Source organism: Loxodonta africana, chromosome 2, assembly GCF_030014295.1.
Source record: "Loxodonta africana isolate mLoxAfr1 chromosome 2, mLoxAfr1.hap2, whole genome shotgun sequence".
NCBI classification, from domain to species: domain Eukaryota; kingdom Metazoa; phylum Chordata; class Mammalia; order Proboscidea; family Elephantidae; genus Loxodonta; species Loxodonta africana.
In genome coordinates this window covers 93,042,444-93,067,416 of record NC_087343.1, presented here as the reverse complement: position 1 = coordinate 93,067,416, position 24,973 = coordinate 93,042,444, and the positions used below count along the sequence as shown (strand labels likewise).

The following is a 24,973-nucleotide window of genomic DNA, read 5'->3' as shown; positions in this document are numbered from 1 at the left end:
TCTAGTGGCTTCGTGGAAACACTGGTGGTGTAGTGGTTAAGAGCTATGGCTGCTAACCAAAGGGTTAGCAGTTCAAATCCACCAAGTACTCCTTGGAAACTCTATGGGGCAATTCTACCGTGTCCTATAGGGTCGCTATGAGTCAGAATCAACTTGACCGCAATGGGCATTGTGTTTAAGACTTCAGCTGCTAACCAAAAGGTCAGCAGTTTGAATCCACCAGGTGCTCCTTGGAAACCCTATGGGGCAGTTCTAATCTGTCCTATAGGGTCGCTGTAAGTTGGAATCAACTCGACAGCAACAGACTTGGTTTGGTTTTTTGGGGGGCATATGATGAAGAGCAAGAGGTAGACAATCCCTAATTTTATCAAACTTACGTAATTGCCAAGTAAGCATGTATGTTCATAATGTAATTTCAGATAGAGTTAATTAAGTTCTAAGGAAAAAATAAAACAGGGCAATGTGATAGAATGAGCCTGGTATGTGGATGCTGTGGGGCAGGGGGTTTCAACATTAGTCAGGGAAGGCATTTTAGACAAAGAGACTTCTGTACTAAAACCTGAATAATGAGAAGTCAGACAAGTGAAGATTTGGAGAAACAGAATTCCATATAGAGAAAAAGCAAGTGCAAAATCTTTGAGATGGGACAGAGCACATGTGATGATTAATGCTATGCACCAACTTGGCCAGGCTGTAATTCTCAGTGGTCTGGCTGACTCTATGTATCACCTCCCATTTTGCAATTTGATGTGAGCATCCAATCAGTTGGAAGAGGAGTTTCCTTGGGGGTGTGGCCTGCATTTATGATATAAATGAATGTTCTGGCAAAGCTTGCTCTCTTATGATCCTGCATTTGTCTCGTTATTCTCTGATTTCTGGTTCTTGGGTTGTGGAAATCGTTCAGCCTGTTGCCTGACCTGCAGATTTTGGATTCACCAGCTCCTACAACCCTTCAAGTCAGCAGTCTGCCACCTGATCTGCAGATTTTGGGTTTGTCAGCCTCTACAACCACGTGAGTCAGGAGAAGCCTCCAGCCTGCCACCTGTCCCACAAAATTGGGACTTGCCAGCCTTCACAACTGCGTGAGCTATTTCCTTGAAATAAAATCTCTTTCTGTATATTTATATATATGCTTCGCTGGTTTTGCTCCTCTAGAGAACCCAGCCTAAGACAGCATGTCATGTTCAAAGAGAAAAAAGCAAGCCAGCATGTTCAGGGCAGAAGGGGCATTGTAGCAGAAAATGAAGTCAAAGAAACAGAGAGGGGACAGGACAACCCATGGCCTTGTAAATCATGGCAGAGATTTGATTTTTATTCTAAGCACAACAGGAGCCATTGGAGGGTGAAAAATAGAGGAGTGAAATAATATTTATGATTCAAAATGATCACTTTTAAAAACTGGATAGAGATTAAATTGTAGATAAGCAAGCTTGGAAGCAGGGAGACAAATAAGAGATTGCTGTAGTAGTCCAGATGTTTGACAATGGTGGCAGGATTAGGGAGATACTAGTGGAGATCCTATGAAGTGATTAGATTTAGGATTTATTTTCAGTCAGAGCCTACCTAATGAGCATTAGGATATAGGGAATAAGGGGACAAGAGGAATTAAGCGTTACTCCTAGGATTTTGCTTTGAGTAGCTGGCTAGATGGTAGCACATTTACTTAGAGGAGAAGACTGGGGGAGACTAATTTATAGGGGAAGAAATTAGAGTTCTATTTTGGACATGTTAAGTTTAAGATACCTATTAAATGTCCAGGAATCCCTAGGTGGTACAGATGGTTAAAGTCCTCGGCTGCTAAACAAAAGGTTGGAAGTTAGAGCTTACCCAGAGCCACCTCGGAAATAAGGCCTACTGCTCTGCTTCTGAAGAATCAGCTGTTGAAACCCTATGGAGCGCAGTTCTACTCTGACACACATGGGGTCACCGCTGGTCGGAACTGACTCAGTGGCAACTGGTATTATATGTTCAAGGGGATTTTGACTACAAATCTGTGATCTCAGCAAACTCCAGAGCTCTGTGGTTAATCAGCAATTTCCTCTTATTCCTGCTGTCAAGCATAATCCTAGACGGAGAGAAAAATAGAAAAAAAAATTCACTTATTAATTAATTCAACAAGTATTTATTATACATCTATACCATAAACATGCTAGGCACTGTTCTAGGTGATGCGGACAGGGCAATAAACAAGACAGAGTTCTATTTTGTATTAAACATTTTCCCTCTCAGGTTTAATTTCAAGAGTGTGGGTGAAGAATGAATGACTCATTTCCGTTCTTAACTAGCTAGTACAAGGTTGGAAGTCAGTTTGGTCTCTGTTGCATCACACTTCTCTGGCACTCAGAAACATTCAGAAGGAGACTCAATAGCCTGAATGCACAGCATCACCTGCCAAAGTCCATTAGTAATGAATACACAATGAACTCTAGTATTTAATATATATTTCCTCTCGCTTATCAACCCTATCCTTTTATTCTATCATTTATAATTTTACAGAGTAACAGAATAAAGTGAACGTCTTTGAGTTTGTGATGACTAATAGAAATGGTTAGATATTGAAACAACTCAGTTTAAGTCTGCCAAAGAATCACCCAAATATTTATGAGTCCTTGGCTATTGCAGCTTTCTTAAAATTTCGTTAGCCACAAACTGAGGCTTCTGAATCTAAGAAATTACCTGGTGCCTTTCAACACTGATATGATAGGTTTTGGCATCAGTTGCTTAATAAAGGAACATTTCCTGTTTTTCACTCAGAGAACTTTAAACCAAAAAGAGGAGCAGAGATGAAAATAATCACTTCTCATTTGTGCTTTGAACTAGTTCTGGTGCTGATTAAACTTCAGGAAAACCCAATTTGGGGACCATAAGACACAGTCAACCTGATTGTCTAACTTCCCTTAATACTCTGCACCCCCCACCCTTCCTTAAAACTGGTTCCTCAGGTTTCCCTTGAATGATGCTATCCTCAGGGTGAGTTGTGCCAAATTGAGATTACTGTATGCTGCAGTCATAGTCTAGTTTCCTGTCTGGTGAAGCAGTGTGTTGTGGTGGTGAATAGCACTAGCTTTAGTCAATTAGGCTAGGATTTGAATTCTGACATTGCCATTCATTGTCTGTATGATCCAAGGGAAGACACTGTTCTCTCTGTGTCTCAATTTCCTCATCTGTGTTTATGTGGGAGACTTCAATGAGCTAATGTAGGTGAAGGACCTAACACAGGGCCTGTCAAAAAGTAGGCATTCTCTACACCCAGCAAATATTTGAGTGTCGGGCATTGTGCCAGCACTGTTCTAGTTTCTGGGATAAAAGAGGGACAAATTACACAAAATCCTGGCCTTCATGGACCTTATATTCAGGCATCCCACAACCTCAATACCCTTTCTTATCTTTTCCTTTCTTTTTGGGATGGCTGTGGGCCAAAAGCTGATGTAGGCAAACAAACAAAAAGGGTGTTTTACCGTGTTTGCCCTTTATGTATGTCAGAGTCTGTTGCCCATGTTAAGCTCAACTTTCTCTGGAGTCCTGGTAGAAGTAAGTAGTTAAGAGCTCGGCTGCTAACTTAAAAAAAAAAAAAAAAGGTCAGCAGTTCAAATCCACCAGCCGTTCCTCAGAAACCCTATGGGGCAGTTCTACTATATCCTATAGTGCCACTGTGAGTTGGCACTGACTGGACAGTACCTAACAACAACAAGGTTCTCTCCAGGCAGAGCTCCCTGACCCCATCTACCCTCACCTGCTTACTCTGCTTCGTATTCCTTCCTGTGATGGTTAAGTCTTTGTGTAACTTGGCTAGGCCATGATTCTGAGTGGTTTGGCAGATATTATGTAATCATCCTCCATTTTGTGATCTGATGTAAGCAGCTAATCGTTTGAAAGGGGAGTTTCCTTAGGGGTACGGCCTGCATCCAATATGTATGGATGTTCTAGCAAAGTTCCCTCTCTCTCAATCTTGCATTTGATCCTGCATTCACCTCGTCATCCCCTAACCTCCAGTTCTTGGCATGTGAGCCAGCAGCCTGCCACCTGACTTGCAGATTTTGAATTTGCCAGCTCCTGCAACCCTGTGAGCCAGCAGCCTGCTGCACGACTTGCAGATTTTGGGTTCATCAGTCCCTGCAACCACGTGAGTTGGGAGAAGCCTCCACCCTGCCACTGACCCAAGGATTTGTGACTTGCCAGCCTTTACAATTGCATGAGCCATTTCCTTGAAATAAATCTATATATGTTTCTGGAGCCCTGATGGCACAGTGGTTAAGAGTTTGGCTGTTAACAACAACAAAAAAAATGTTGACAGTTTGAATCCACCAGCTGCTCCTTGGAAACCCTGTGGGGCAGTTCTATTCTGTCCAATAGGATTGTTATGAGAAGCCATGGTAACACAGTGGTTAAGCACTTGGCTGCTAACAGAAAGGTTAATGGTTCAAACCCACCAGCCACTCCAAGGGAGAAAGATGTGGCAGTCTGCTTCCATAAAGACTACATTCTTGGAAACCCTATGGGATAGTTCCACTTTGTCCTATAGAGTCACTATGAGTTGGGTCAACTTGATGGTAGTGGAGTGTCTTAGTTATCTAGTGCTGCTTTAACAGAAATACCACAAGTGGATTGCTTTAACAAAGAGAAGTTTATTTCTTCACAGTAAAGTAGGGTAAAAGTATAAATTCAGGGTGTCAGCTCCAGGGTAAGGCTTTCTGTCTCTGTCAGCCTTCTCATCAATCTTCCCCCAGACTAGGAGCTTCTCTGCGCAGGGACCCTGGGTCCAAAGCACTTGCTATGTTCCCAGCACTGCTTTCTTGGTGGTGTGAGGTCCCTTCTCTCTGCTTGCTTTCTTTACCTTTTTATCTCTTGAGAGATAAAAGGTGGTGCAGGCCACATCCTAAGGAAACTCCCTTTATATCAGATCAGGATGTGACTTGGGTAAGAGTGTTACAATCCCACCCTAATCCTGTTTAACATAAAATTACAACCACAAAATGGAGGACAGCCACACAATACTGGGAATCATGGCCTAACCAAGTTGACATGTATTTTTGGGAGCCACAATTCAATCCATGACATGGGGTTTTATATAAATATTTATGTATACATTTTCCTAGTTTTGCTCCTCTGGAGAACCCAGCCTAAAACATTTGGTACTGAGAAGTGGGGATGCTGCTCTAACAAATACCTACAATGTGGAAGTGGTTTTGAAATTGGGTAATGGGTGGAAGCTGGGAGAGTTTTAAGGTGCCTAATAGTAAAAGCCTAGACTGCCTTGAAGAAACTGTTGGTAGAATTATAAGACATCAAAGACAATTCTGGTGACGGCTCAGAAGAAAGTGAGAAGAGCTACAGAGAAAATCTCTATTGTGTTAGAGAATTCATATGGTGCCAGCAACAGAATGTTGCTAGAAATGTGGATATTAAATGTGTTACTGGTGAGGCTTTAAAAGAAAATGATGAATGTGTGATTGGACAGTGGGAGAAGGCCAGTGCTTTTTAGGCAGTGGCAAAGAACATGTCTGAATTATGTTCAAATGTTTATTAAAAGGTAGAACTTGTAAGTGATGACCTTGGATATCTGGCTGAGGGGATTTGTAAGCAAGATCTTAAGGGGGCTTCATGGTTTCTCCTTGATGCTTACAGAAAAATGTGAGAAGCAGGAGATGGACTTAAAAATGAACTGTGCAAAATGAAAATAAAACTTAAAGATTTGGAAAATCCTGTTGTACACACTAAGAACACATGTCTTAGAATGTTCACCAAGGATGTGGCTACATGATCTTTTGTTAAAGAGATTAAGCCTGTGACTGATGGATTTAACCAACTACCACAGCAGAAAACTCATCAGCTTATATTGATGGGGACAAAGTATGAAAGGAAAGAACACTGTCTGCCTCTTGAAATTCTACAGGCAAAAAACAGGCCAAAGGAGAGACATCTGTTGTCCTCCAAAAAAAGAAAAGACCCTCCTTGGAGCAGCTCAGAGATCAGCAGAACTATTGGAAGGAGCATAGAAAGCAGGGCTGCCTTGGTTTCAAAGGGTGGAGTCATGATCTCCTAGGTTTCAAAGAGCTGCATCTTCGCCAACTCTGTTCCAGAGTATGGGGCTCCCATTCATGATGGCCAGGGGGATGGAGCCATTGCCTAAAACTTAGGGGGCAGGGCTGCCATGCCCAAGGGGTGGAAGAATGGGGCCTGTTGGGACCAAGGGGGTGGGGTTGCCATTCAGATCATCTAGGAGAATAGGGCCACCCGAAGCTGAGGGAGCAGAGTCACCATCCCAGTGGGCCTGGGCTTCAGCTCTGCCTTCCAGTTCTTCTGGGCCTTGGACTTGCTGGGTGCCCGCTATCCTTTCTTTCCCTTCAATTTCTCCCATTTGTAATAGAAATGTCTACCCTGTGCCTGTTTCACCACCATATTTTGGAAGCAGGCAACCTGTATTCTAGATTTCACAGGTTCTTTTCAGAGGAAGAGGGTTTTTTTCCCAGGATGGAATATGCTTTACCTATATTTGATTTAGATGACTCAGAGGTCAAGATTTTGAATTCGTAATTGTTTAGGACTTCCAGTATGAGGTGATGGGGTAAATGTGTTTTCCATGTTGCAAGGGCATGAATTTTGCGGGGCCAAAGAGTGGAATGTTATGGATTGATGGGTCTCTCAAAAATATGTGTTGTATATCCTAATATCTATGCCTGTGGTTATAAACCCGTTTAGGCATGGGTTGTCTTTGTTATGTTAACGAGGCAGAATTAGTGTAGGGTGTGTCTTGAGTCAATCTATTTTGAAATATAAAAAAGGTGAAACAACCAGTGAAAGAAGCAGAGATGGGGAAGAGAGATGCCAAGCCACATGAAGATTGCCCAGAGCAGAAACTCAAAAGAGACAAGGACCTTCCTCCAGAGCTGACAGAGAGAGAGGAAGCCTTCCCCTAGAGCCAGCACCCTGGATTTGGACTTCTAGCCTCCTAAACTGTGAGAAAATAAATTTCTCTTTGTTAAAGCCATCACTTCTGGTATTTCTGCATAGTAGCACTAGATAACAAAGACAGAATCTTGATATAAATTGATGATATATTGTTTAAGGTAAAGACTAAGCTGCTGGAACAGAGATTCTTCAAGAACAATAGCTTAAATAAGATGAAATTTTTTTTTTTAATATCTCTTTTGTTACAGTGATTGTAGATAGGTGAAATTTTCTCCCTGTAGTCAGTTGCCCCAGTTGTCCTTGTCTACGTGGTCACCAGCACCATGTCTGTGTTCCAACCTGCAGGAATGGGGAAACGGCATGGAGGATCGCCTATCCAAACATTTAGGGTCAAAACCTAGATTTGTCACACAATACTTAAATTTGTATTCATTGGTCAAAACTTGGATGCTTGACCATACCTAGCCACAAGTTGGATAATGTAGTCTCTAGCTAAATGACTCTTTTTTTTTTTACTAAAAATAAAAAAAAGAAAATAAGAGGGAGGAATTACCTTTTGGCTCCAGGGGCCAATTAGGAAAAATCATACAGAGTAAGAGCCTAGTTGAAACACGGCCTCCTGAAAGATCAATGTGGTTTCTTTCTCTTCTCCCTCCAATATTGACTGTGCTTTCAGTTTTATTCATTCACTTGTTTATAATTCACTCATTATTTTATTTATTATATGTGTTATTTGTTATATTTATTATTCAACACTTTGTGTTTCTAATTCATTAAAAGAAAATAAAAAAATTAAGTTAAATATACTTTTATATGACCATATTTATATGTCAATTACTAGTTTTATTGGGGGCTGGAGGAATATTGACAACTTTCTGAAAAAAAATAAAATAAAAAATAGGCCCTTTGCTGATCTGGCCCTCTGGATTTACTAGCAAGGAAAGTGTGTTTCACTCTGATAAGCTTCTGGGGATCAGAAATTGCTATTTCAAAGCAGAAAGAAATGCCAGCTAGTGGCTGCAGGTGGGGGATAAGTGCAGAATATGTGAAACAAACTTTTAATAATTTATTTAATTCTTCAAACATGGTCATGCGATAACTCTGCAGGTCATGGCAGGGTGGGTATCTATCAAGCACAAAAATGGAAATCAGACAAACCAAAGCATAGGAAGGGCTCAAAAACCCAGAGTAGAAAAGACTAGAGATATTCATTTTCTTATAAATAATGTGTCATATAATACTTTAATAAAAAAACAAATACATGAAAAATAACCTCACTCCCTAGATCTGCAAAAATTCCACACTTTTACACATTTATTTATTTTTTCCTAGGATGGGCTTGGGAATCAGGAGAAGAATCAAATACTGTGCTATGATCCCTATATTTAGAGGCTTACTGCCCCATTTTGTATGGTATTTTCAATCACTTCATATGCATGCAAAAGCTGGACAATGAATAAGGAAGACCAAAGAAGAATTGATGGATCTGAATTATGGTCTTTGTGAAGAATATTGACTATACCATGAACTGCCAGAAGAACAAACAAATCTATCTTGAAAGAAGTACAGCCAGAATGCTCCTTAGAAGGAAGGATGGCGAGACTGCGTCTCGTGTACTTTGGACATGTTATCAGTTGGGACCAGTCCCTGGAGAAGGACATTATGCTTGGTAAAGTCGGCCCTCAATGAGATGAATTGACACAGTGGCTGCGATAATGGACTCAAACACAGCAATGATTGTGAGGATGGCACAGGACCAGGTAGTGTTTTGTTCTGTTGTACATAAGGTCACTGTGAGTCAGAATCAACCTGACGGCGCCTAACAACAACAACAAATGTCATAGGACCTTTTATGTCCTTAATCAGATATGGCTTCCTTAAAATGGTACTTCAATAACTCCATGGGAGGTTAAATGAATAATTTCTGTTATAAAGATCAGCACAAAGCTGGTTCCTTTGAGGCAGAGGTTAAAGATGTCCCAAATGTCTAACTTTTCCAAGCTGCTTTACCACTCCATCATCTCTCACATCAACTACTCCCTCTCACCCCAGTACTCTCCCTCTGCCTTTGGGTTCCCTAATTTCTTGCAACGTCTCACAGAACTCACCGACCATATAAAGGAAATGGCTTACAAGATTTTGGAGGCTGGCAAGTCCCAAATACACGGGTCAGGTATAGACTTTTCCCTGGCCCTCAGTCTCTGCCCAAAGGCTCAACTTTCTTGCTCCATAGGCCAAGAAACCCATTGCGCTGTCTCCTGTGAGTCTTTACTGCCTATTTCTGCTGCAGGTCTCTCCTTCTTTGGTGGTGGTGAGCTCTCCTCTTTGCTCTGGAATTGCATCTCTTTTAAGCCGAAACTGACCAATCCACTTTGTAGGCCACAATTACCCTATCACACAATCACCTGGGTGGGAGTTACGAGACCATGGCTATAAAGGCCACACACAAAAGTAATTAATCTGCCACAGAGTTCATACCGTCAAGATTCTTGGGAGAAATAGGAAAGAGTGGGGCTCCTGGGAAAAAGGAAGGAGAAGATACTAAGATACAATGAGTCATTTTTTGCTTACAACAAACCTGAAAATAGTATGTTGAACCTGTTAGTCCCTAAATACATTAGCTAGGAATAAGGTGATTCTCTTCCTTAATGGAAGTAAAATGATCAAAATCAGAAAATTTAATATTGATACAATACTGTTATCTAATCCACAAACCGTATTGAAAAATACACCAATTATGTCCTTGCTAGCTCTTTCCCTTTCTTCCAGTTCAAGGCCTAGTCCATTGCATTTAGGTGCCATATCTCTTACTGTTGTTGTTAGTTGCTGTGAGTCACCTCGGATTCAGAGTTACCCCAGGTACAACAGAACAAAACATTGCTTGGTCTTGAGCCATTTTCATGACCATTGGTGTGTTGAGTCCATTGTTGTAGCCACTGTGTGTATTTTGAGTTCCTTCCAACCGAGGGGCTCATCTTCCAGCACTAGATCAGATAATATTCTCTTGTGATCCATAGGGATTTCATTGGCTAATTTTCAGAAGTAGATCATTAGACCTTTCTTTCTAGTCTGTCTTAGTCTGAAAGCTTTGCTGAAACCTGTCCACCATGGGTGACCCTGCTGGTATTTGAAATAGTGGTGGCATCACAGAAACATGCAAGCACACAATATGACGAAGCGATCTCTTTAAATCTTCTCTATTTTGAAACAGTTCCTCAGCCTTTTTTCTAGATGTCCCTAGATTTTAATTTTTCTTTGGTTTCCTCATGATTAGATTCTGATTATGCATTTTTGACAGGAATATGGCAGAAGTGATGTATCCTTTTCAGTGCCTCCTATTCAGCATGCATACGATATAAACTCTGGGCCCCTGTTAAAGTGCTGTCTACCAGGTTTCCACACAATGTAGTTACCATTTCCCCCTAGGTTACCAATAAATTATTTGTGAGAAGATGTATTGAGACTATGTAAATATCTTATCTCTTACTAAACTTTCACTCACTGATTTTATCACTCATTGGTGATTCTGGCCCAAATCAATTGTAACTGTGGTGTTTGTGAAATGATGATTTCCAACTCCATCTTTTCTTCTACATTTATCGGTTGGCATTTTACCTTGAGGAAGATCTTCCCCATTTAGAAACCAAGATCTGGATACTAGGTGTGATTTTTGATCCTGGGGTATTTCAGCCAAAGCACAGGATTTTCCACTATAGTTATGCTATCTTCCAAAGATTCTGAGTCACGGATTCAGCTTGGCCTATATGCAGGAAAACCTTCAGCAATGTTAAAGCGAAGAAAATATTGGAAATAGCAGTTGCTGAGAAGAGGAACCTCTAAAGAAATGCCCTTTATTTGGTACTATTAAGTAAGTCCTGTATCCTGGCAGAAACTACTGTACATAAACAGAAAATAATTTAAAAAATGCAGTTCGGAGGGATTTTGAGTCCCTGGCCTCAGTCAGAGCTTAGTTCAAATCCATGCTTTGGCACTTAACAGCTTTACAATTCTGGGCAGGTTGTTTAATATCTCTAAGCTTCAACTTCCTTTACCATGAACTTCAGCTTAAGTTGTAGGTAAGGCTGTCTTCCCGGGGGTGTGATCTGTGTAGTTACACAGGGCCCCAGTCTTAGAAGGAACCCATGCTTGGTTTGGTGAGTCCCTGGGTGGCACAAATGGTTAAGCGTTTGACTACTAGCTGAAAGACTGACAGTTTGAACCCAACTAGAAACACCTTGGAAGGCAGGCCTGGCAATCTGTTTCTGAAAGATCACAGCCTTGCAACCCCATGGAGCACGGGGTTGCCATAAGTTGGAATGGACTTGACAGCAACTAACAACAACAGCAAAGCTTAGTTTCATGTGCTACTGTAGCCAGAAATTGAAATTCTTAATAATTTTTTTTTAGCAAAGAGCCCCAGACTTTCTTTTTGCACTGGGCCCTGCAAATGATATAGCTGGTTGTTGTTGTAGGGTGGTTCTAAGAACAGTGTAAGTCTTTAGAGTGTTTAGAACACTAACTAATGCATAGCAAGAGCTCCATAAATTTAGCTATCCAATCACTATTGTTCTTCTAGCAGTCTTTGTTTTCCAGACAGCATGGAAGGCTATTCTCACTAGTCATACTAATACTTTTCAATATCAAAGTCTTCTTTCTGAGCTTATTTCTCCCAGGAGCAAAAGCAGGGGTCAGGACCACAGGGGTTCTGATAAAATAAAGTTAGTAAACTGGAATTTGAAGGACTGCCTTTCTATCACTTCATTATTCTCTACCTGAAACCCCCAGGCAGGGCATTCTTGGAACCAGCTCCCGCTTTAATACCAAAAAAGTCATCACCCAGACTAAGGCAAATGTTTGGGTCAGTTATCAGAGGGCTTCTTTTTTATGTGTATGACCAATATCCTTACCACAATTTCTGCTACAACATTTTGCTTGATTCCAGCATTCCTTTCACCCAGACTCCTTACCTGGGGTTTAAGCTTCTGCTTCTTGGAACCCCTCTGGATTTTAACATATATTGCCTGCTTCCCTGCCTTCCTGGTCTTAAGTACCTGGTTCTGAACTACTTGATGACTCTGAGCTTTGTTTTTGGCACAGGTATTGAAAATATGTTTCCTTTTTACAGTGCTTCATTAGTTCTAGACTCAACTGGTAATAGCCTGCATTTGAACTTTCACCAGGCCTGACCCACTCATGTGTGTAAGACTTTATTTTCTGTCCCAGGCTTGCCTCAAGTTTTCTGGGCCTGACATTCACCCTCTTTTCACAAACTCTTGTGGTATGAGTTTATTCAAAAGTACAAGGGGTAATACACTCTTTTCAATTGTGCAGAACACATCCAGAAATGATACAGGAAGTGAGAAGAGAAAGATCATCAGGGATTAAAGGTGTGGAATCAGAATGGAGATGCGTTCTGAGCAAGACCTTAAAAGATAACATGTGTCCACGGCTGAGTGACACTTTTGATGCCATGGGGTAAAAGCAACTGAACATGTTGGTGACCCACGGAAAATGGTGCTGGGTAAGGAGGATGTGCTTGGCAGAATGTGTTGAGCTGCCCTAGGTCTGAGCCCTTGGCTCCGGGTACCTGTGTGTATTTCCTGCTTCCAATTTTGGATACTCCTCAGGGTGACAACTTTTGAAACTTCCTTGTTCATAGGCTTTCAGGGTCTCCTTGAATATAGACCCCTATCTTTTGCTCATAAAATATTTAATATTCACCCTGTGTGCCTTTGAGTTTCATTGTTTGTCAGTACCAGGTAAGAGATGAGTGAAAAAGCTGGAGAAGAATACCTTCTCTCAGTAGAGAAGTCAAAGATAATCCAAAATTAATGTTTAAGAAGTCTGAAGTTTTGTTGAGTGAGCCAACACAAACACCAAGAAAGTTAAAAATTTAAGTGTATAAGACATAAAAATGCATAGTGAAAACCAGGAATTGTACTTCAATATTTGGTTTTACTATGTAATACCTTTTTTCTTTTTTTTTACATAGCAACTTAATTATTAATTCTGCCTTTTGGGAAAGTGCATAATACCTGTATTTTAGCCACAGGAGAGCATTAACATGGCAAAACTTAGAAGATTCATTTTTCCAAATGTTTAACATAAAAAAAAAAAAAAAGACAGTTGCATATTATTTATTTATTTATTTTGCTGATGGAACTTGTACTTGGAGTTAACACTATTTGGCACATTCAGAAGGATTCTTTTTTAAATTAGAGATTTTATATTAATTAAAACAAAAATCCCATTGCCTTCACGTCCATTCCGACTCATAGTGACCCTACAGGACAGAGTAGAATTGCCCCATAGGGTTTTCAAAGAGCAGCTGGTGGATTTGAACCCCCAGCCTTTTTGGTTAGCAGCCAAGCTCTTAACCACTGTACCACCAGGGCTCCAAAGATTTGGTAGAAGGGGAGAAAAATGTGGAACAGAACTCAAATTCTTAAAAGGTCTAGACTTGCTGGACCAGTTGAAACTAGAGGACTCCCTGAGACTATCGCCCTGAGAGACTCCATAAACCTTGAACTGAAACTATCCTCTAAGGTCGTTTTTAGCTAAATAATAGAGTGACTCATAAAGAATATTACCGGTGAGTACTGTATACCTTAAAAAAACCACCTATATGAGATCAAATGGTCAACAATTACTCTAAAGCAAAGATAAAAGAGTAAGGGAATAGGGAAACCAGATTATTGGAAGTGAAACTTCTAGAAGGGGATTAATGAGAATGTTAACACATTGTGAAAAATGAAATCAATGTCTGAAGAATTTGTGTAGCAACTGTTAAATAGGAGTTTGCTGTGCAAACTTTCACTAAAAACACAATAAAACATTATTTAAAGAAAATGAAAGATCTGACAATCTCATTTTTAGCATGTAATGTCATACTCACTGTGTGCGGAGATGTGGGATCCACTGGCACCTGGAAGGCTCTGTCAACTTGCAACAAAAGCACTGAAAAAACAAACAAAATAGCTGCGAATGGGATGCTTTGCAAATGTGTTTCTATGTAGCACACATCATCGGGTGCACAGTATTCTATTATTTTGATCCACAGTGGAAAATAATTTTTGCTATCCATTTTAGGATATATTCTCTCTACATGAATCCTTCTCATAAAAAGAAAGTTTTCTGGTAACTTTTTGCAGTTATAGTTTATTTAAATAGCAGAAGTTTAACTGGTGAAATTTCCTGGTCATGTCGCTGTCCTCCTCTCAGTCTCTATTGTACTCTGTCAATGCCTCGCTGATGATACTTGTCATTTTCTTCTTTATTTACCTTCTTGCGTCTTCTCTCCTGTTTGACTGTGAACTGGTATAAGACAGATTCCATGCCTATTTTACTCATTTCCTGAGTAATGTCTTGCCTAAAATTATTGCTCAAGAGAACAGATTGTGTTGTGATCTTCTACTTGTTCATTTTGTACTGTCAGCTCCTTGAAATCAGAAGAGAACATCTCATTCATAGGCCTCAGTAGCTACTAACTTTCTTAGTCTGCAGAAGAACTCAACTGATGATTATTGTATAAATCAATGGGAATTGTATCTAATGGCTACATTTTATCTTACATACCTGTTTGTCTTCATGTGTTCAGGAAGATTGGAACCATTTCAGAAAAACCACTTGGTTCTCTAAGTCCAATAGCGGTAGCTGTATGGATCATAAATCTCCAAAGAAAGATCTGGAATGGATACAAAATCTATATGATACAGATGTACATTCTAAAAAGTAACTTAAACTCTATTTTCACATTCATGTTTGGGAGACAAGTATGATATAAACAAGTCTGTTAATATTCCCAATTACGAACCATCACAATTTTCTTAAACCCCTTCACCCCTGGTATCCAAGGCAGATGGAAGAGTTATTTAAAGATAACTCTTTGTGATATTATGGGAACTATATCAACTATATCAAATGAGGTTGCCAACTGCAACACAATTGAATTCACAGATGAATGTGAAAATCGTAATGGTAATCACCTTTATAAATAAATTATAGTTCAAATAGTATGGTAGGAAACAGTAGAAAGCTTATCAAAAAAGGACAAAAATAAAAACAAACAAAAAAAAACCTTGATAATATAGAAGAAGGTGCTTGAAGTCAATTAAGTAATGTTAGTTAATTTTAGTTTTGTGGCCAAGCTGAATTAAAGAAAACCCCTTCAAGAATCTTTCTGACTTATTACATATGTCACATAAACCCGTACTGATTGTGGGCAGTTGACTTTTGGATCTGTGTTAGAGGTAGAATTAGGACCCATATAACAGAACTCAGGAAACCCTAGTGGCATAGCAGTTCAGATCCACCAGGTGCTCCTTGGAAACTCTGTGGGGCGGTTCTACTCCGTCCTATAGGCTCACTATGAGTTGGAATCAACTTGATGGCAACGGGTTTGGTTTTTTTTTTTTTTTTGGTAACAGAACTTCTAGTCATCTCTGTTGAAGTTAGGAAATAAAACACATGATCTCATTTTGCATGTATTCAGTGGTTGTTTTTTAAAACAACAACAGAAACAGGCTTCTAGAAAATGAATAGCACAGCAAGGTTGTTACATAAAAGTAAATTAAGCTTGGTATAAAAGGAAAGGGAGTTTTTAGAAACACAGATGCATGACAAGAAGACAGTATAATAAATCATCCCAAAATTTCAAAAGGAAGTTATTTTACTTAATTTACTTTGAAATTAGCCAAAATTAGTTTCAGAAGTTTTGGAGACAGGGAGTTGAGTTAACTTTAAAAATCTTTTTTCCAACTTTCATAGGTTATAGTGTATATTATTATTTTACGAAGAACTGGAAGAAAAGCCTGGAGATCTATTAAAAACCAGCCAGTGAAAACCTTATGTATCACAACAGTCCAGTCTCCAACTGATCATGGGGATGGCCCAGGACTGGGTAGCATTTACTTCCATTCTGCATGGAATTCCTGCGAATTGCCGTTGACTTTGATGGCAGCTAACAACAACATGAAGAAACCGGTTTTTAAAGTCTGGCTTTTGACAACGATGCTATCTATATTCTTGGGCACTTACATCACTTGTAAATAATACACACAAAATGGGTGTGATGTCATTCTACCAGTGCTGAAGTTCTGGCGTACTAACACAATATCAGTGAGTAACATATCCATAAGAGGATCCCTGGGGGTGCGGTGGTTAAAGTGCTCAGCTGCTAACGGAAATTTCGGTGGTTCAAACCCACCAGCCACTCCATGGGAGAAAGATATGAGTCTGCTTCCGTAAAGATTACAGCCTTAGAAACCCTATGGGGCAGTTCTACTCTGTCCTACAGGGTTGCTATGAGTCAGAATCAACTTGAGGGCAATGGGTTTGTTTTTTCTTAGCATATCCATGTGTAGAGAATGTGTAAGGGCACCCAGACAGCTTGTGTAGAGAGCTGCGTAGGATAAGCGAAAAGAGAGAGGAGTAATTTTAGTTCTGTTTCCCATGTTACTGTTATCATTTTATACTATCTAAATTCTAATCTGGGTTTATTTTCTGATAAGCTTCTTTCACCTAATTTTCTTACTTCTTTTTCTTTTTCCTGTTCTTATAAAAGATGTGACAAAAAGAGTACTATTTTTGTATCTCTGTTACTTAATAATGATTGGACTACCAATTCAGGTCATTCAGTACCTTACGTCAACATTTCACTTACCCAGAAGACCAGAGAGGCAGCACTGAGGCTTGAGCCCTATCCTGGAGAGTCTGATTCAGTCGGACAGAAGTAGTTCTGAGAAATTCATTTTTTAACAAGTTCCTCAGGTGGTTCTGATACCCAACCAGGGTTTTGAATCTTAAAGTCAGTCACTCTCTTTCAATACTTCCATCACCACTCCGTCCATGCCTCATGCAGGAAGCACAGTAATCTTTCCTTTAAGATTAATCTCGATGATGACTTAATGTATTACCTCCTCCACTTGACGTTTGGATTTTAAAGTAGACTCTAATGTGTTAAAATATTTCTGTTTCTATTTTTTTAAATGAAAATAAAGAAGTAAAATTTTATCTACTTTCTAAAATGTGTGAGGGCTAACCATAGAATAAATAAAACTAAAAGAAATAAAATATTCATTATACCTTCAACCTATTCTTTATTTTCAAGAACTGGTGACCTTTCGGCAGGCAGATATAGTCTAGTGGAGAAAGTACTCAACTAGGCCCTCAGCATTCCAAGTTTAATTTCCCATCTGTTTTCTTTTGAGATCCCACCATTCTTAGGATCGTCTAAGAACGTAAAGAGGTGGTTTACTCAGTTGAAAATGTTCAGTCCACTTCCCAAGACCAACGAGAAAAAAGAGTGGAGAGTCTAATCCATTCACTACTTGTGTGCTCCTGATGCCACACAAGATCTGATGGACTCTTGCAGTCGTGCCCTTGATGGCTAGCTTCTTGGCTAGGCCAGAACTCTGCACTTAGGGGTTCTAGTTACAGCCTCCTTTATTTCACATTCTCGTGCTTCCCAAAACAACACTTGTCCCCAGGGCTTCTAGACTAATCATTTTTTATGTGTGGCAAAACTAGTCTTCTCTCAAGAATTTGTAGACACCCACAATAAGCCTATCACCCTAGCTCAGACTCCTCCTTTCCACATGGTGAATAGGTGTCCTCTCTGTCTGGCAGAGTACTCAAATTTTAACTTGCATTGAAATCACCTGGAGGACTTGTTAAAACTTAGGTTGCTGTGCCTCACATCCAGAGTTTCCTACTCAGTAGGTTTGGAGTGAAACTCAAGAATTTGTTTTTCTAAAAAGTTCCCAGATGAGGCTGTAGCTGTTGGTCTGGTGACCACATTTTGTGAACCACTGTTGTTGTTGTTGCTATTGTTAAGTGCTGTCAAGCCAGTTCTGACTCATAACGACCCTCTGTACAGCAGAATGAAACACTGCCCGGTCCTGCACATCCTCACAATTGTTGCTATGTTTGAGCCCACTGTTGCAGTCATTGTGTCAGTCCATCTTGTTGAGGGTCTTCCTCTCTTTCACCGACCCTCTTCTTTATCAAGCATGATGACCATCTCCAGAGACTGATCCTTCCTGATAACATGTTCAAAATATGTGAGACATAGTCTTGCCGTCCTTGCTTCTAAGGAGAATTTTGGTTGCACTTTTTCCAAGACAGATTTGTTTGCTCTTTTGGCAGTCCATGGTATATTCGATATTCTTCGCCAACACCACAATTCACAGATGTTATTTCTTCTTCAGTCTTCCTTATTCATTGTCCAGCTTTTGCATGCATATGAGGTGACATCTTTGTTTTTTAATACTTTAAAGAGGTCTTTTGCAGCAGATTTGCCCAATGCAATGGGTCATTTGATTTATGAACCACTAGGCTGGCAAATCTTTATTTCACTGGAGAAATCTTGAGGATTGGAATTGGGAACTTGATTATTTCTAGGGATACTTAATGCTACAACACCCAAAGTCAAAAAGGTTTAGCTATCCAGTATCCATGACAGTGGATTCCTACTCACTGTACATTTGATCATTAAAAGCCACCTTTGAATAATTGCTTCCTGAATAACAAGGCCTGACTTGTTTTCATACGCATAGGGAGAATCTGGAAGTGGATTTTCCTGTGTCTTTTTTGTTTTTATTTTGAATTGTTCTTTAAAGGTATACATTACTAGGAGCTGGTTTATTCTAAAATTCAGAATGACAGAATCAGAATACAAAAAAGGAAAAATAAATCTTGATAATCTGACAGTACAATTCAGTGTAATCCAACAAATTGAACTGAGTTGTTAGTAGATAATAATGACTTAATTGATGTATTACCTCTTCCACTTCATGTTTGCATTTTGAAATAGACTAATGTGTTAAAGAAGGAGCCCTGGTGGCACAGTGGCCATGTACTTGGCTATACTGAAAGGCCAAGATTTGAACCCACCAGCCACTCTGTGGGAGAAAGATGTGATAGTCTGCTTCTGTAAAGATTTACAGCCTTGGAAACCTTATGGGGAAGTTTTACTGTCTATATGGGGCCCTGGTGGCACAGTGGTTAAGAACTTGGCTGCTAACCAAAAGGTCGGCAGTTTGAGTCCACCAGCCACTCCTTGGAAACCCTGTGGGGCAGTTCTACTCTGTCCCATATGGTCGCTATGAGTCAGAATCGACTCAGTGGCAAGGGGTTTATAGGGTCACTATTTTTTTATGAGTCAGAATTGAGTCGACGGCAATGGATTTGGTGGTTTCAATGTGTTAAAGTAGAGCATTAGTTCTCAAACATTACAGTATATATGAATTACAAGATATTTTTGCTAAAAATACAGAGTCCTGAGCTCCATTCATAAAGATTTTCATTCAGTAGATTGGGTGACCTCAGGAGTCTTTATTTTTAGTAAGAACACTTGGTAATTCTAATGCTGAAAACCACTATATGAGGAAGATTGAATTAGAAGAATGAGTAATATGGTAATTTTGAAGATCTGCATCTGGACAGTGGGGAGAGATTTGAGAAGTAGGGTGTGTATGATTACTTTGCAAGACTCTGGCTTATCTTGTATATAAACTATGATAAACTAACAAATATGAACACAGTACTTCCCAAACTGAGTCAAACTGAGTGTTCATAAGTTTCTGAATGGTTTCCTGCTCCTCTGCTTATTTTGAAGGTGCTCAATGTCTCTCCAAAACCTCAACTCTGAATTGAGAAGAAAAAAGAAACATGTTGCTTAAAGGGAAATGAAAAAGAAAACAAAGAATGAGTTAGTGGTTTAGAGTAGTACAAGGGTACAGTATGGAACAGTAGGAAGAATACAGATTGGGAGTCTAGAGAATTGGGGGTCTGAAAACTTGGATTGTGCCTTGATACTGCCTCTGGCTCTCTATAGGACTGAGGTTTAACTAAGAACTCACTTTAAGAACTAAGGTTCCCATTGGTGTAAAGTTGACAGTAGATTAGGTGATCTTTAAAGTTCTATTAAAAAAAATCAAACCAAACCCATTGCCACTGAGTTGATTCTGACTCACACTGACCCTATAGGACAGAGTAGAACTGCCCCATAGAGTTTCCAAGGAATGCCTGGTAGATTCGAACTGATGACCTTTTGGTTAGCAACCATAACTCTTAACCACTAAGCCTCCAGGGTTTCCGTATAATTTATCCAACAAGTGGTTATGGAAATCCTGAGGAGTTGTGATGGAGACAACCTAATACTTTTAATCTTTCACAAATCAGTGAATGATCAACGATAAATAGTAATAATTATAATAGTAAATCTTGATATCCTCAAAGGACACCCAGTAAATAACATTCCTCTTCCCCCTCAGGCTTCTAAACCTGTTAAGAAGTAAGGTAACTGAATGAAATAGAGAGATAAATAACATCTTGAATATGAATAGAGTCCAGGTTGGAGGATGTGACTTGAAATTATACCCACTAATCATGACAATGTTAAACTAGGACAGGCCTCCCCACATGAAAGGACTTCCCAGGTAAGATTTAGGGCGTGGAAGAGCCAAATATATCTCTGTTCTCCGTGATTTCTGTGGACATGCTTGCTCCTTGGAGCTGAATGTGGAAGTTGTTCTTTCCAAATTTACTAATCAGATAAGTTTTTTCCTAGAAGAAGAGTGAATAGAACATCTAGAGAGCCCATTGCAGATCTCTGGACCTGGAAGGAGCCCTCAGTAGTGGGGAAGATATGCTTTATCTCCTACATCTCTCCCCACCCCATGAAGCCCATGAGGTCTGTAAAGGTGAATTGCTTAGCAGGGTCCCACAAAGGAAGGGGCAGAACTGAGACTGGAGGTCCTTTCTGAGTGACTCCCGGAACAGCACTCTTCTGCCAAGCCTTGATGGTAGAAATGGAACCTGGGTGTTTGTGCAGATATCCTGGGTTTGGCATATCGCTGCTCTCAAAGAACTGTAGTGGTCTTTGGTTTTTCACAAACACGAGACTGTTATATTACTTTATTAAAAATTAGAATTACCAGGCTAAAAAACACAGAAGCACTTGTTTCTCAGCATTCTGGCTTATTCTTCTTTCTAGTTAAAATATATTTAGAGTTTTTGGACAACTACTTCCCTTTAGAATTTGGAACTTTAGAATCTGAAAGTTAGATGGAAAATGAAGCTTATGAAAGTAAGAATATTCACAACTCAAAAAAAAAAAAACAAGTAACAGCAGATGTCTCTGCTTGCAATAACAGATTTATCCTAAATCTGGATACAATGAACTCCTTCTATTTCCTTAGATAAGAAGATCTTTGCCCAGATTTGATGGAATATTTTTGCCCTGTGAGTTAACAAATTAATTTCAGCTTATATTTTAATTATGTAAAATGATGGTGATTGAATCCTTCAGCACATTTTCTTTAGGTGTTAGTTCTATACAATGTTTTCCAGTGTCTGACATAAGCCTGCCATTCATTTCATTTGGTTATTCTCTCATTAATCCCAGCTGGATCTCAAAAATAAAGTACAATTCTTTTATAGTTAGATCACCAAACATTTAGAGAATTTCAGGTTTTAGGACATGCAGAGATTATTATAGAAAGCATTACTGTTAGGTTAATTAGCTTAGAGATTTTTTTTGTGTGTGTGCGTGTGCTTCAAATGAAAGTTTACAATTCAAGTCAGTTTCCCCTACAAAAACTTACATACATATTGTTTTGTGACCCTAGTTGCTCTTCCTACAATGTGACAGCACACTCCTTCTCTTCACCCTGTATTTCCCGTGTCCATACAACCATCTCCTGTCCCCCTCTGCCTTCTCATCTTGCCACCAGACAGGAGCTGCCCACATAGTCTCATGTGTCTGCTTGAGCTAAGAAGCACACTCCTCACCAGTATCATTTTCTGTCTTATAGTCCCGTCTAATCTTTGTCTGAAGAGCTGGCTTTGAGAATGGTTTTAGTTTTGGGTTAACAGAGAGCCTGGGGGCCATGACCTCTGGGGTCCCTCCTAGCTTACTGATCTTACGGTAAATTCTAACAGGAGATTTTCCTTTTATCTATAACTCTACATGATGCTAGACAATATATGATGCTAGAGAATTTTTACATGCACAAAAGCCTGTAAAGAGTGGGGTAAATGAGGAAAGTATATTATTACATAGAAAACACCAGATTTTGACAAAGCCCTGGTGATGCAGTAGTTGAGAATTCAGCTGCTAACCAAATGGTCGGCAGTTTGAATCTGCCAGCTGCTCCTTGGAAACCCTATGGGGCAGTTGTACTCTGTCCTGTAGGGTTGCTGTGAGTCAGAATTGACTCAATGGCAACAGGTTTGGTTTTTTAATTGGTAGACACCTTGTATGTTCTCAATAAATGAACTTTGGGTATACTTTTCCAGAGAAATGTTGGAGAATAAATGACATTATCCTTTATGTTATGTTTGCTATGCTAATTTGATTCCACATGTAATCACACAGTTTAAAAGGGTGGTATTTTATATAAGGTTCTCAGCAAGTACTGAATTATTGTTTGTACTATTCCCCCCCTACCCCCCCTCCCCGTTATGGCTAATCTTTCCCTCTTACTGGGAAAGGATGAGTCAGTTTAATCTTTTTCTTTTCCCTTGCTTTTCCAAATTTTTCTCAGAAGTTTATTTTTAAATGTTCTGTGACCTTTTCTCAGTGATATATCATTTTTCATATAACATTTAAGCTCTTACTTTTCTTCAGCTTTTAACTTTAACAATGATAAAGAGCCAAATAAAGACAATTTTCTATTTAAACCTATTTGCTTGAAATTCTAAAGTGTACTTTGCTGGCTCTAGGCAGCAAACTGTTAAGGAAAGTGATTCATTTTGATGAAATTAAATACATGAATTGAAGTCACTTGTTCATTCATTTGAAAGATAGCACCTATTACATGAAAGATATTTATCATTTAGTGCTACCAAAAATTTTTTTTTAATTATCATTTGTTGTTGTTATTTATATTGTAATGTTATCTGAAATTATTGTGTTTTAACTAAATTTTGGTTCATAAATGGAAGATAATAAAGATGATACTCTTATGTTGTATAAAATTTGTAGTTCCTAGATTGGAGGAAGATGCATTAACAATCTGCGTTATGCAGATGACATAACCTTGCTTGCTGAAAGGGAAGAGGACTTGAAGCATTTACTGACGAAGATCAAAGACCACAGCCTTCAGTATGGATCACATCTAGACATAAAGAAAACAAAAATCTTCACGACTGGACCAATAAGCAACATCATGATAAATGGAGGAAAGATTGAAGTTGTCAAGGATTTCATTTTACCTGGATTTACAATAACACCCAGGAAAGCAGCAGTCAAGAAATCAAACAGCGTATTGCATTGTGCAAATCTGCTGCAAAAGACCTCGTTAAAGTGTTCAAATGTAAAGATGTCACCTTGAGGACGAAGGTGTGCCTTACCCAAGCCATGGTGTTTTCAATGCCTCATACACATGTGAAACCTGGACAATGAATAAGGAAGACAAGAAGAATTGATTCATTTGAATTATGGTGTTGGCAAATATTGAATATACCATGGACTGCCAGAAGAATGGAGCCCTGGTGGAGCTCAGCTGCTAACCGAAAGATCAGCAGTTCGAGTCCACCAGGTGCTCCTTCAAAACCCTGTGGGGCAGTTCTATTCTGTCCTATGGGGTCACCATGAGTTGGAATCAACTTGACAGCAACGAGTTTTGGCCAGAAGAACGAACAAATCTGCTTGGAAGGAGTATAGCCAGAATGCTCCTAAGAAGCAAGGACAGTGAAACCTGTTTGAGTGAAGAGTTCTGTGAAGATTAATTGCTTTTTTGAAGTTAAGAGGGATACTGCTGTTTGGGTACAATGGGAAAAATATAGTTTCTGCAGCAGCTGTTACCTCTATGTCCCTTTGCCTCCAAACCCTCAAGCCTGTCTTTACTGCTGGGAATGTCCAGTGATGGTGGAATCTCAGTCTTTCTTAACTAAACCTTAGAGGGGAAGGAAAGGGGTTGAATCTGAAAATGTATAAGGTGGCCCAGAAAGGGGGACAAATAGGAAGGGAATTAGGATCAAAGACAAATTTAGACCTTCTCTGGTCCCTTTGGAGCCCTGGTGATGCAGTGGTTAAGAACTGCCACTGCTAACCAAAAGGTTGGTAGTTTGATTCCACCAGCAGCTTCTTGGAAACCCTATGGGACAGTTCTACTCTGTCCTATCCCATCACTATGAGTCATAATCGACTCAACAGCAATGGGTTTGATTTTGGGTTTGCTGGTCTCTTTAAAGTGTTAAAAAGCAAAGTTGTCACTTCTCAAAGTGCTCTTGAACCAAGCCATGGTATTTTAAATTGCCTCATATACATGTGAAAACTGGACAGTGAATAAGGAAGACCAAAGAATTGATGTCTTTGAATTATGGTGTTGGTGAAGAATATTGATTATACCATGGACTGCCAGAAAAATGAACAAGTTTGTTTTGAAAGAAGTACAATCAGAATGCTCCTTAGAAGGGAGGGTGGGAAAACTTTGTTTCATGTTCTTTGGGCATGTCATCAGGAGGGACCAGTTCCTAGAGAAGGATATGCTTGGTAAAGTATAGGGTCAGTGAAAGAGAAGAAGACCCTCAATGAGATGGATTGACACAGTGGCTTTAATAAAGGCTCAGACATAGCAATGATTGTGAGGATGGCACAGCACTGGGCAATGTTTTGTTCTATTGTGCATGGGGTCACTATGAGTTGGAACTGACTGGAAGGCACCTAACAACACAACAGAGTTCTTGACCAACTAATAGCATCATTCCCTTTTTGGAGACAACTCAAATGTCTCATTAATTACTTTTTAAAATCATATAAAGAGCCCTGCTGGCACAGTGGTTAAGCACTTGGCTGCTAACTGAAAGACTGGTAGTTCAAACCTACCAGCAGCTCCAAGGGAGAAAGATGTAGCAACCTACTTCAGTAAAGACTAAAACCAAACCCATTGCTGCTGAGTATATTCCAACTCTCAGTGACCCTATAGGACAGAGTAGAACTGCCCTATAAGATTTCCAAAGTTGCCAACATTGTGGAAGCAGACTGCCAAATCTTTCTCCCATGAAGCAGCTAGTAGATTTAAACTGCCGACCTTTCAGTTAGCAACCGAGTGCTTTA

The 24,973-nt window shown here is 39.6% G+C and overlaps 1 long non-coding RNA gene across 2 annotated transcripts; it reads left to right on the top strand.

Annotated features, from left to right (window-relative positions):
* Positions 1-3,886: 3,886 nt before the first annotated feature.
* On the top strand, positions 3,887-22,348 carry LOC135228367 (uncharacterized). 2 transcript variants are annotated; one of them, XR_010318862.1, is made up of 4 exons: positions 3,887-6,956; positions 8,242-8,669; positions 12,241-12,430; positions 15,676-22,348. It is a non-coding gene; the product is annotated as an uncharacterized LOC135228367 (long non-coding RNA). The 2 variants fall into 2 exon arrangements; XR_010318861.1 differs by lacking the exon at positions 15,676-22,348 and having other exon boundaries at positions 12,241-14,802.
* The last annotated feature ends 2,625 nt before the right edge of the window (positions 22,349-24,973 follow it).